Genomic DNA, 12,451 nt, shown 5'->3' on the forward strand with positions numbered 1-12,451 from the left:
AAACACAAATCCAAACCACAGTAGGCTGTGGCCTCACACCTATTAGGATGGCCATTCTCAAACAGAAGGTGGCCAGGCACGCTGGCTCATGTCTATAATCTCAGCACTGAGACCTATAGCCTCAGGTCAAGGCGGGTGGATCACTAGGTCAGGAGCTCGAGACCAGCCTGGCCAACATGGCGAAACCCCATCTCTACTAAAAATACAAAAATTAGTTGGACATGGTGGTGTGCGCCTGTAATCCCAGCTACTCAGAAGGCTGAGGCAGGAGAATCACTTGAACACAGAAGGCAGAGGTTGCAGGGAGCCAAGATCGCGCCATTGCACTCCAGCCTGGGTAACAAGAGTGAAACTCCATCTCAAATAAATAAATAAATAAATAAATAAATAAAAACAGAAGGCAAAAAATGTTGGCAACGTTGGGGCAGAAAAAGGAACCCCTGTGCACTGTGGTGGGAATGTAAGACGGTGTAGCCACGATAGAAAACAGCATGGAGTTGTCTCAAAAAAGGAAGCAGAACCACCACATGATCCAGCAATCCCACTTCTGGGTTTGTATCCAAAAGAGTCAAAATCAGGATCTCAAAAAGAGATTTGCATATCCATCGCATCACTACTCACAATAGCCACGATACAGAAGCGACTCAAATGTCCATAAGCTGATGAGTGGATAAAGAAAACATGGTGTAGTGATACAGTAGAATATTATTCACTCTTAAAAGGGAAGAGGCCAGGTGTGGTGGTTCACGCCTGTAATCCCAGCACTTTGGGAGGCTGAGGGAGGTGGATCACCTGAGCTCTGGAGTTCCAGACCAGCCTGGCCAATATGGTGAAACCCCATCTCTACTAAAAATACAAAAAATTAGCTGGGCATGGTGGTGGGCACCTGTAATCCCAGCTTCTTGGGAGGTGAGGCACGAGAACTGCTTGAACCCAGGAGGCAGAGGTTGCAGTGAGCCAAGATCATGCCACTGCACTCCAGCCTGGGCAACAGAGTGAGACTCGGTCTCAAAAAAAAAAACAAAACTACTTATTCTGTTTATTTATTTATTTTTGAGATAGAGTCTCACTCTGTTGTCAGACTGGAGTGCAGTGGTGCGATATCGGCTCATTGCAACCTCCGCCTCCTGGGTTCAAGCAACTCTCCTGCCTCAGCCTCCTGAGTAGCTGGGACTACAGGTGCACACCACCACGCTCAGCTAGTTTTTGTACTTCTAGTAAAGACAGGGTTGGCCGGGCGCGGTGGCTCAAGCCTGTAATCCCAGCACTTTGGGAGGCCGAGACAGGCGGATCACGAGGTCAGCAGATCGAGACCATCCTGGCTAACCCGGTGAAACCCTGTCTCTCCTAAAAAAATACAAAAAACTAGCCAGGCAAGGTGGCGGGCGCCTGTAGTCCCAGCTACTCGGGAGGCTGAGGCAGGAGAATGGCGTAAACCCGGGAGGCGGAGCTTGCAGTGAGCTGAGATCCGGCCACTGCATTCCAGCCTGGGTGACAGCGAGACTCTGTCTCAAAAAAAAAAAAAAAAAAAAAAAAAAAAAGACAGGGTTTCACCATGTTGGCCAAGATGATCTTGATTTCCTGACCTCGTGATCCACCCACCTCGGCCTCCCACAGTGCTGGGATTACAGGCGTGAGCCACCGCACCCAACCGAAAACTCTTAAATTTTTAAAAATTTTTTACTTATTTCGAGACAGGGTCTCATTATGTTGACCAGGCTGGAGTGCAGTGGTTGAATCACTGCTCACTGCAGGCTTGACCTCCCAGGCTCAAGCAGTCCTCCCACTTCAGCCTCCCAAGTAGCTGGGACTACAGGTTTGAGGCACCACACCTGGCTAATTTTTAAAAATTGATTTTTTGTGGAGATGGGGGTCTCACTATGTTGCCCAGGCTTATTTTGAATTCCTGGGTTCAAATTATCCTCCCACCTTTGCCTCCCAAAGTGCTAGGATGACAGGCCTGAGCCAGTGTGCCTGGCCAGGGAAGGAAGCTTTGACACGTGCATGACATAAATGAAGCTGGAGGACATTATGCTGAAAGAGAAAGAAGCCAGTCACAGAAAGCCAAATACCGCGTGATTCCACTCATTCGAGGCATCTACGATAGTCGAACTCATAAAAACAGAGTAGAATGGTGGTTGTAGGGGGTGAGGGGGAGAGGGAAACGGGGAGTTGCTATTCCACAGGTATAAAATTTCAGTTATGAAAGAGTCATACTTCTTTTTTTTTTTTTTTCCAGACAGATTCTCGTTCTGTCGCCCAGGCTGGAGTGCAGTGGTGTGATCTTGGCTCACTGCAACCTCCACCTCCCGGGTTCAAGCGATTCTCCTGACTCAGCCTCCCAAGTAACTGGGATTATAGGTGTGTGCCACCACGCCCAGCTACTTTTTGTATTTTTAGTAGAGACGGGGTTTTACCGTGTTGGCCAGGCTGGTCTCGAATTCCTGACCTCGTGATCCACCTGCCTCGGCCTCCCAAAGTGCTGGGATTACAGGTGTGAGCCACTGCAACCAGCGAAGATTAATAAATTCTAAGGTCGGGCACAGTGGCTCACACCTATAATCCCAGCACTTTGGGAGGACAAGGTGGGAGGATTGCTTGAAGCCAGGAGTTTGAAACCAGCCTGGGGAACATCGTGAGATCCTGTCTCTACATAGAAATTTTAAAAATTATCCTGGCACTGTGGCACGTGCCTGCAGTCCCAAGTACTTGGGAGGCTGAGATGAGAGGATCACTTGAGGCCAGGAGTTCAAGGCTGCAGTGAGTCATGATTGCACCACTGCACTCCATCCTGGGTGACAGAGCAAGACCTTGTCTCAAAAAAAAAAAAAATTCTAGAGATCTGCTATATAACATAGGGCCTATAATTAACAGTACTGCATTGTACCCTTAGAAATCTGTGAAAAGGGTAGACCTCAAGCTAATTGTTCTTACCAGAATTTTTTTTTAGAGTCAGTGGTGGAGGGACAGGCACAGTGGTTCACGCCTGTAATCCCAGCACTTTGGGAGGCCGAGGTGGGCAGATCACCTGAGGTCAGGAGTTTGAGGCCAGCCTGGCCAACATGGCAAAACCCCATCTCTACTGAAAATACATAAATCAGCCAGGTGTGTGGCTACTCGGGAGGCTGAGGCAGGAGAATCGCTTGAACCTGGGTGGCGGAGGTTGCCGTGAGATGAGATTGCATTACTGCACTCAGCCTAGGTAGCAGAGCAAGACTCAGTCTCAAAAAAAAAAAAAAAAAAAAAGTCAGTGGTGGGATTTGGCTTCCAGGATATAGGTACCAACTCTTTGTCTAGGGTTTCGGAAACCAAAGCCACAAATGGTGTTGGTGCCGCCCACCCGTTGCCCCTCTCCCTGAAGGCAGTGAGTAGGAGCAGCAGGCTCTTTGCTTAGAAGGAAAAAGAGAAACTGACTAGAGGATTAAAAAAAAGTCAGATTTTCATGCGCTAAACACTGGCTCATTTGTGAATAGTTTTGCAAGTCAAATATCACTCCCTGATTTACCTTTGAGGGGAGATATATTTTCCTACGCTGATTTGCCTAAAGCTACCAGTTCCTGATGCCCCGGGGTTATCAGATTCTCGAAAGCTCTTTCGTGCCCAACCTGAACGTCTCGGCATCTGAGCGCTCCAGGTGTGTGGCCAAGGCCTCTTGCTTAGGGGTCTGGCCAGTCTGGATTGCAGCCGTGGTCCCACTGTTTTCTGCCCGTGTGACCTTGGGCAGGATACCTCACCTTTCTGTTGCCTTCTTTGTGAACCCTGGAAAAACACACGTCACCTGTGCTGAGGGTTGTCCGAAGACTCAATGAAACACTGCTTGTAAGATGCTCAGCCCAGGGCCCGCTAGAGGTGGGCGTGCAACACATGGAAACTGACTCCCCAGCGTCACACTCTGATTATCTTGGGGAGAGACTTGGGGCAAATGATTGGAAAGATGATTAAAAGGTAGAAGAAAGCCAGGCATGGTGGCAAGTGCCTGTAGTCCCAGCTGCTGGAGTGGCTGAGGCAGGAGGATTGCTTGTGTCTAGGAGTTTGAGTCCAGCCTGGATAACATAATGTGATCCCGTGTCTTAAAAAAAAAAAAAAGGCCAGGCACAGTGGTTCACGCCTGTAATTCCAGCACTTTAGGAGGTCGAGGTGGGCAGATCACCTGAGGTCAGGAGTTCAAGACCAGCTTGGCCAAAATAGCGAAACCTCGTCACTACTAAAAATAAAGAATTAGCCAGGCCTGATGGCATGCGCCTGTAATCCCAGCTACTGAGGAGGTTGAGGCAGGAGAGTCGCTTGAACCCGGTAGGTGAAGGTTGCAGTGAGCCAAGATCGTGCCACTGCACTCCAGCCTGGGTCACAAGAGTGAAATTCTGTCTCAAAGAAAAAAATCAAACCTTGGGCATGGTGGCACACGCCTGGAGTCCCAGCTACTCAGGAGACTGACGTGGGAGGATTGATTGAGCCCCTAGAGACAGAATCTCATTCAGGGCTGGTTCTGAATATCTAGACTCAAGTGATCCTCTGCCTCAGCCTCCCAGAGTGCTGGGATTACAGCCATAAGTCACTGCACCCAGCGCAGTGGTTTTAGAGGAAAAATATTAAGCAAAGAAAGTGGACAGGAAGAAAAATTACACTGACTCAAGTTTGGCAAGTTCTGGGGTTGAATAGTGAATGGAGTTCTGGAATAGACAGACGGTGGCATGTGGGGGACTTCAGAGCAGTGAGATAGGAACCAGGTATTTTTGAAGGGGTGCTCGATGACCCTGTAGTTAACTTAATATCTCTGGGCCTCAGTTTCCTCACCTCCAAAATGGGGCAGGTGACGGTTGTGAGAATTCAGTGAGATCAAGTAGGTGACGCACTTGGCACAGGGACAGGCACATCCTGACGCCCACGGATTCATTTTTAGGTTGTAGGAGGAGCTAAATGCATTGTGGTGCCCTGGATCAGGCCCTAAAACAGAAAAAGGGCATTGGTGGAAAACGAGGGAAATCTGAATATGTCCAGAGGGTGGTTCACAGTTATGACCAACGTTAGCATCTGTTTGGGCATGGTCGGGTAAGATGCTAGCATTTGGGGAAGCTGGGTAAAGGGACACAGGACCTCTCCTTGCCATCTTTGCCGACTCTTTTGTGAATCTGAAATTCTTCTTCTTGGCCAGGCGCGGTGGGTCATGCCTGTAATCCCAGCACTCTGGGAGGCCTAGATGGGTGAATCACTTGAGGTCAGGAATTTGAGAGCAGCCTGGCCAACATGGTGAAACCCTACCTCTACTTAAAAAACAAACAAAAAAATTAGCCAGGTATAGTGGCGGGTGCCTGTAGTCGCAGCTACGCAGGTGGCTGAGGCAGAAGAATTGTTTGAACCTGGGAGGAGGAGGTTGCAGTGAGCCGAGATCACACTACTGCACTCCCGCTTGGGCCACAGAGCAAGACTCCGTTTCAAAAATAAAAGAAAAAAATTGCTCTTCGATTTCTTTTTGTAGAGACGGGGTCTCGCAGTGTTGTCCAGGCTAGTCTCGAGCTCCTGGCCTCAAGTCATCCTCCCACTTCGGCTTCCCAAAGTGCTGGGGTTACAGGCATGAGCCACCACGCCCGGCTAGTGAATCTAAAATTATTCTAAAATAAAATGTTTATTTAGAAACATTCAAAGGGATGAGGGCAGAGTGTTATAGGTCTTCGGGGAAGGGAGGCACTGAAACCAGCTTGGGAGATTAAAGGCTTCCTAGAGGAGAGGGAAGGCTGAGTTTTGGAGGAGCGCAGGCACTGTTTACAGAAGGAGGGGTGCAGAGTCAAGCCCTTTGTTACCACCTCCCAGGAACCTGGCCCAAAGCACGTGTCAGCCCTCAGAGAGAGATCTCCCAGCCCCAGACTGGGTCCTGTCATTGTCACACACTCAGGGTCCCCTCCCTATTTTCTTCTTGGCCTGATGGCAGCACTGTAATCAACTAGTTGCTGGCAGGAGTCAGGGCCGGCTTGATGGGTATGTCCTGTGCTAAGAAGGGTCCATGGCCGGGCTTGGTGACTCACACCTGTAATCCCAGCATTTTGGGAGAATTGCTTGAACTCAGGAGTTTGAGGTCGGCCTGGGCAACATAGCAAGACCTTGTCTCTGTCAGAAAAACAAAAGCCCGGTGTGGTGGCATGTCCCTGTAGTCCCAGCTAGTTGGGAGGCTGAGGCAAGAGGATCACTTGAACCAAGAGGTTGAGGCTGCAGCGAGCCATGATTGCACCACTGCAGTCCAGTCGGGGCAACAGAACCACACCCTGCCTCAAATAAGGGCCCCGCGCTTGGCTGAATGCTCTGCTGTTGCTGTTTTGAAACTCCTGATAACTTTTTTTTTTTTTTTTTGAGACGGAGTCTCACTCTGGCCTAGACTGGAGTACGGTGGTGCCATCTTGGCTCATTGCAACATCTGCCTCCCAGGTTCAAGTGATTCTCCTGCCCCAACCTCCTAAGCAGCTGGGATTACAGGCATACACCACCACTCCTGGCTAGTTTTTGTATTCTTAGTAGAGATGAGGTTTCATGATGTTGCCCAGGCTGGTCTCGAACTCCTGACCTCAAATGATCCACCCGCCTCAGTCTCCAAAGTGCTGGAATTACAGGTGTGAGCCACTGTGCCTGGCTGCTGCTAATTTTTGAACAAAGCAAACTGCGTTTTCATTTTCGGCTGGGCCCCGCAACAAATTATGTGGCCAGTCCTATGGGACGTGTGAGCTGTCTCCACTGCCAGACCATCACATTAGTCTCCTATGGCTGCTGTGGTGAATTTCCGCAATCAGCAGCTTAAAACAACTCACATTTGTTATCTTACAGTTTTGGAGGTCAGAAGTCTAAATTAGGTCCACAAGACTTCATTCTGTTTATTTCGGGTTCTTTTGTTTGCTTTATTTTAGAGACAGGGTCTCACTCTGTCACCCAGGCTGGAGTGCAGTGATGTGATCACCACTCACAGCAGCCTCAACTTTCTGGGCAAAAGTGATCCTCCCACCTCTGCCTCCCAAGTAGCTGAGGCTACAGGGATGTGCTGCACGCAGAATAATTAAATGTTTTTTTTTTTTTTTTTTTCATAAGAGGAGGGTCTCATTATGTTGCCCTGGCTGGTCTCGAACTCCTGGCCTCAAGCAGTCCTCCCACCTCAGCAGCCCGAAGTGCTGGGATTATAGGTGTGAGCCACGATGCCCAGCTGCTGCATTCTTTCTGGAGGCTCAGAAGAATCTGCTCCCATGCGCTTTTCAGCTTCTAGAGGCTACCTTCTCTCCTTGGCTTGTGGCCCCTTCCACTGTTTTCAAAGCCAGTGATGTATTAATAGCATCTTGTCTTCTCTCTGACCTCTGCTTCCATCCCTACCTCTTCTGACTCTGACCCTCTTGCCTCCCTGCTGTAGGAACTCTTGTGATTATTTTGGGTGCACTTGGATAATCTAGTATAATCTCCTCATCTCAAAATGTGTTATTTAATCTCCTCTGCCAAGTCCCTTTTGCTACATATGGTGACATATTCACAGGTTCCTAAGATTAGGATGTATGCATCTTTGGGGGCTGTTGCTCAGCCAGCTACAACCACAACCATGATAGCTGGAAGTACAGAGCTTCATCTGCTCACCACTGCATCTCCTGTCCTGGCGTGGTGCCTGGCATACAGTAAATGCTCAATAAATAATTGTGTGCTAAGCGAATGCGTTCGCTGAGGCGTTGTGTATGGCTGGAGCACCTGGTGTGGGGAGCAGGGAGGGCAGGGGACTGGCTTTGCAGGGCCTGGAGAGTTGCTTTTCTGGGTTGGAGCTCAACTTATGGGTGGTGGGCAGTGGTCAGTGAGAAGCTGACCTTAAATGACAGAAAACTGGAGAGGTGCCAGTTCCTGGCCTTGGTGCCCCTTGGCCTTTCCAAGTCTGCCCAGCTGGTGTTGAATGTCCTGGCTTCCTGAGGCAAGGGCACATGGGCCTTCCTTCCCATACCATCAGCTACTCTGCCTTTGGGGATTGGGGGTGGAAGCAGTGAAACAACCTGGGTATTGCAATCCACGCTCTGAGATGTGCTACAAAGGGAGTTGTGTCATCACAGTGGGGACGCAGTGACCCAGTGACCTGGAGGTCATGCCCTAAGCCCCTGGCTCTGTCCTCAGACCGGCTGTGGGAATGGTTTCTCTTTTGGTTGTGGCAAATGCTGAACACTGATGGCATACTAGGCACCGTGCATGCTAGGCACTGTACCAAAGTCTGGGGATAGGGCAGTGACAAGAGACAAGGGGAGTGAGGGCCCTCAGTACTAAGAACCGGGCTGGGCGTGGTGGCTCACACTTATAATCCCAACACTTTGGGAGACCGAGGTAGGAGGACTGCTTGAGGTCAGGAGTTCAAGACCAGCCTGGGCAACGTGGCAAGATCCCTATCTCTACAAAAAATACAGAATAAAAAATCCCGCTGTGGTGGCGTGAACCTGTAGTCCCAGTTACTTGGAAGACTGAGGTGGGAGGATTGCTTGAATCCAGGGGTTCAAGGCTGCAGTGAGCCATGATCACACCACTGCATTCCAGCCTGGGCAAGACAGTGAGACCCTGTTTCTAAAAAGCAAACACACAAATGGAAACTGTGCCCTTTGACCCAGTAACCACGCTTTGGGCATCTTTCTGTAGACAGGAGACAGGTCAAAGCACCGCTGGTTGAGTGAAGGACTGGAAACAGCCTACATATCCATCACTGGGAAAGGGGTCAATGCCTTAAAATACATTGAGGGTCATTGCCAGTGGGTAGTATTAGCAAGCTGCTAGAAAGAAGGAGATTGATCTTTCCACATTGTATTAGCCTGGGACGATGTGTATGGAATTTGCCCATTTCTGTAAAAATGCAAAAACCACATATATGCAGGTGGATGACTGTGCAGAGAGAAAGGTGCACAAGGGAAAATGGGCACTCGTTAACTCCTCTGGGGAATGTGGGGGTGGGGAAGGGGTCTGGAGGTTGCGAGGTTAGCGGGAAGGGGAAGAAAGAAACCTGGCTTTTTCTTTGTTCACCTCTCTGCTGTGTGGCTTGTTTCAAGGAACATACATTGCTTCTGTAGCTCAGAAGGAAAATCCAATACAACATATTTTTAGAAATGTACTGAGCTAGGCTTTGTGCTAAGAGTGTGCTGGCTGTGCTTGGAGCTGCTCTCAGCTCTTATAGACCCTCCGTGAGCACCATGAGGTGGGTGCTTTCGTCGCCTTGATTTCTTGCATGGGAAACTGAGGCTCAGAGAGGTTGAGTGACTTGCCCAAGGAAGCACAGCTGGCAAGCATCACAGCTGGTGCCTGTGGACGGGGAAGGGGAAGGTGGAGTCCCACGTCACAGTATCCAGTTACAGGTTGTGGCGGGGAGCAGCACAGAGGGCTGGTGATGAAGGAACAGCCTCAGCTAGCGGGGGTTGAGTGGCAGCTCCTCCGCTTGTGATGTCTGCTGAGTGAGTGTAGAGGCTCCCGCCCACGGAGGGAAGGGAACGGCCAGCTGTTCATATCTGATTGGGGCTTAACTTTCCCCAGCCTTCCCTTTCAATGTAGAGGGTGCAGTGGCTCACGCCTGTAATCCCAGCACTTTGGGAGGCTGAGGCACGAGGATTGCTTGAGCCTAGGAGTTCAAGACCAGCCTGGGCAACATAGTGAGACTCCCATCTCTACAAAAAAAAAAAAAAATTAGCTGGGCATGGTGGTGTGTACCTGCAGTCCCAGTTACTCAGGAGGCTGAGGTTGTAGGATCGCTTGAGCATAAGAGGTCAGGGCTGCAGTGAGCTGTGATCGCACTACTGCGCTTCAGCCTGGGTGACAGAGGGACTGTCTCAAAAAATAAATAAAAAAATAAAAGAAGCCTTATGGGTCTGGCTTCCCTCTTCCCCCACCTTAACTCAGCCACAGGGTCCCAGTGCCCTCTGGTCTGTCCAAGGAGGGCCACACCAGAGAGGTGCAGTTTCTGGCAGGGCAGCGAGGGGGGCTCAGCTCCAGTGACAGCCGTCAAGTTCAATTTCTTTCCAGAGCCTCAGCAAATGACACTAGACATTTCCAGCACTAAGGGGACTGAGATCACACGTAAGAACCACGCCAACAGGCTTACCTCCAGATGGGACAAAATCGGAACCTGGCTACCACTGAGCATGGCCGGAAACATGTAGCTACGGTTAGAAACCCTATGGGTAAGTGAGGTTTTGTCGTGACTACACTCATTCATTCAACAGATGTTTTGTGAGCTCCTGCTATGCCTCAGACATGTTGGAGACACTGCCCGTGGTGTGTGCAGGTGAATGAGAATAGAGTCTCTGGATCATGGCGCTTCTGTTCTGGGGTTGGGTGTGGGGGTCGGAAAAAACCGCCATGGGAATAAAGAAATGAGGATGTTGGCTTTTGAGTTGAGCTAGAAATGACCAGCAGGAGTCAATCCCGCAGAGACCTGGGAGAGATGCTGTTCCAGGCAGAAGGAATGGGACGTGCGAAGGACCAGGAGCAGGAAAGAGCTTGGTGTGTTTGAGGAATCAATGGGGCGCCAGCGTGGGGGCTCAGTGAGCTGGAGGAAAATGGCAGGTTGGGCTTGGGGATGCATTCAGGGCAGAGATTTGCGTACCTGGGACCAGGGTGAGAGCTTCAGTGTTCGCGTAGTTTTCCAAGGGACACCCATTGAGGGTTGTAAGCAGGGGAATATGAGATGGTCTGGTTTTACCATAAAAGATCACTTTGGATTCTGGACTGAGGTAGAATCAGGGCAGAGAGTTAAGATGCTGCTGGGGTGAGGAGGGAAATGGAAGCAGAGAAACTTGGTTGAACTCAGAATATTTCAGAGGTGGAGTCAATAGAATTGAATGTTGAGATGTAGGAAAGAGAAGAATTTTGTGGATGACTCCTAGGGTTTTTGGTCTAGAGCAGTTGAGTGGAAGTAGAGTCATTGACTGGGAGAGGAGGGGGTGTTGGAGCTGAGTGTCAGAAGTCATACATTTTAGGCCAGGTGTGGTGGCTCATCCCAGCATTTTGGGAGGCCAAGGCGGGTGGATCACCTGAGGTCAGGAGTTTTAGACCAGCCTGGCCAACATGGTGAAACCCCATCCCTACTAAAAAGACAAAAATTAGCTGGGTGTGGTGGCAGGTTCCTGTAATCCCAGCTACTTGGAAGCCTGAGGTAGGAGAATCGCTTGAACCTGGGAGGCAAAAGTTGCAGTGAGCCGAGATTGCGCCATTGCACTCCAGCCTGGGCGACAAGAGCGAAAATTAGCCGGGCGTGGTGGTGGGTGCCTGTAATCCCAGTTACTTGGGACCTGAGGCAGGAGAATCACTTGAACTCGGAGGCAGACGTTGCAGTGAGCTGAGATTGTACCATCACACTCCAGCCTGGGCGGCAGAGTGAGACCCCATCTCAAAAAAAAAAAAAAAAAGTCTGGTAACAGGAGGGCTGAGATGGGAGAAGAGACAGCCACTGAAGTACAGGAAAGATGTCATGGAGGACTCCATGAAGGTAGAACTTACTTCTTGGCTGGGTATGGTGGTTCATGTCTGTAATCTCAGCACTTTGGGAGGCTGAGGTGGGAGGATTGCTTGAGGCCAGGAGTTCCAGACTACTCTGGAAAACATGGTGAGACCCCATCTCCATTATTTTTAAAGGAAAAAAAAAAACAACTTACTTTCGCTTGCTCAAACCAGGAATACATGAGTCATTTCTAATGGTGGCAGGCATTGCTGGTGACCGAGATGTATCCCATCAACCTATCCCTGGCCTGGCTTCCAACTTTGGCACTTGCATTTCTTTGCCTGAGGACATCTTCTGACTTCTGGAGCTCATTCTACCCTTTCACATAGCAGGAGAGAATACATTGATATAGTTTGGCTGTGTCCCCACCCAAATCCCATCTTGAATTCCCATCTGTTGTGGGAGAAACCCAGTGGGAGGTAATTGAATCATGTGGGCTAGTCTTTCTTTTCCTGTTCTCATGATAGTGAATAAGTCTCATGAGATCTAATGATTTTATAAAGAGGCGTTACCCTGCACAAGCTCTCCCTTTGCCTGCTGCCATCCATGTAAGACGTGACTTGCTCCTCCTTGCCTTCCACCATGATTGTGAAGCTTCCCCAGCCACGTGGAACTATAAGTCCATTAAATCTCTTTTTTTCTTTTCTTTTTTGTAAATTACCCAGTCTCGGGTATGACTTTATCAGCAGCATGAAAATGGACTAATACAGACATATTAACACTTCCTGGGAGCAGCCTTCAATCAATAACTGGCGAGGTCTGGGGTATAAATACCCCAGCTCTCTTGCCTCTCAGATGAGAATAGGGTATGTTCAACATTATCTCCCAAAGTTCCTGAGTGAGACTGAGCTGCAGTTGCCCACAGAGGTAACTCATTTCGTAACACGACCCTGTGGGAGGGCTTCCTTTCTTGTTTCTCTTTCCCACTTCCTATCCGTGCTTCCTCAAGTCCCCCTTTTTGTTTTTTTGTTTTTTTTT

The sequence above is a fragment of the Theropithecus gelada genome, chromosome 20 (genome assembly GCF_003255815.1).
Source record: "Theropithecus gelada isolate Dixy chromosome 20, Tgel_1.0, whole genome shotgun sequence".
NCBI lineage: Eukaryota > Metazoa > Chordata > Mammalia > Primates > Cercopithecidae > Theropithecus > Theropithecus gelada.